Source organism: Phalaenopsis equestris, unplaced genomic scaffold (genome assembly GCF_001263595.1).
Source record: "Phalaenopsis equestris unplaced genomic scaffold, ASM126359v1 Scaffold000251, whole genome shotgun sequence".
In the NCBI taxonomy this organism is placed as follows: domain Eukaryota; kingdom Viridiplantae; phylum Streptophyta; class Magnoliopsida; order Asparagales; family Orchidaceae; genus Phalaenopsis; species Phalaenopsis equestris.
In genome coordinates this window covers 2,743,775-2,745,024 of record NW_018164693.1, presented here as the reverse complement: position 1 = coordinate 2,745,024, position 1,250 = coordinate 2,743,775, and positions in this window count along the sequence as shown.

The following is a 1,250-nucleotide window of genomic DNA, read 5'->3' as shown; positions in this document are numbered from 1 at the left end:
TTACTCTCTTTTTCTTTTTATAGGCTTTTTGGCCCAATTAGCAGGTTTAAATGATAGCGAAAGCGAGGGGAAATAAAAGGGACAAAATGCGGTGCGGGTTTGGAGAGTGACAATTGAGTTGTATCATCGAGAATTATAAATTATCTTGCAATATACATATATATATATATATATATACATATACTCTCTCTTTCTCTCTCTATCCACCCTAATTTCTCATGTAATTTTAGCAAAAACCGACATAATGCATTTGATATTGCATTAATAAAAACTAATTTTTAATATTTAATTTTATCAGAAAACAAACAGTATCATAAATTATGCTCTTTATTAAAATTTATAGGCACATGTTTAAATCACTAGCACAGGAATAAATTTAATTACTGTTGATAATATATATATATATATATATATATATATCTGTGTGTGCAGCGCGTGCTCTCGCTCGCGCACGTGCGTGCATGCATGTCTGTGTGTGCGCGCGCTGGCGTATGCCGCTCACAGTGACTTTTTGGTGAAGTAGTTTTGCGTAAGTTTTCTAGGTTTACGAGATCCAGCCCATATGCGGTGCGCGAATGATTAGGCACACGAGGTCGGACAAAGGCTCATATCATAGCCCCGGGTCAATCTTTATTATTATTATTATTATTATTATTATTATTATTATTATTATTTTATATATATATAGTGTCGCATTCCTTGTTCAGTTGGTAGGCAGGATCACTGTATGTCCCCTCTGGCAAGAGTTCAATCCCTACCGTGATGTGTGGGGGGGTCGAGTTATAGGCACATAGCATGGGCCCTCATCATGGGGCCGGATTGCGTATGAGAAATCAATATTTGGGCCTATGTCGATTTCCTTTTTTAACCGATTTCTTATATATTTATATATTTAATATCTAAATTTTACTTTTTACATTTATATCATTCAGATCTCTCATATCACAACCTCAAAATATCATTATTTTAATTTTTAAAAGGTGACATACATATTTTCAAGTATAAGTAAGATTTCATTTATATAAAAATCAATGTTTTTGTACTAGATATGTAAATACAAAAAAATTGAGCCGTATGCATGTAAATATTTCCTTTTTTTCCCATAATTTTCTTTTTGTCTAGCTTTCAAATTGAAAGGAAAAGACAAAAGTGATTTTGTTCTAATTACAAACCGACAAAAAAAGATAAAGTGATTAACATGGAAGCAGTTTGTTGTAAGTGTCATCAAAGTTAAATGGCTTGTTAATGAT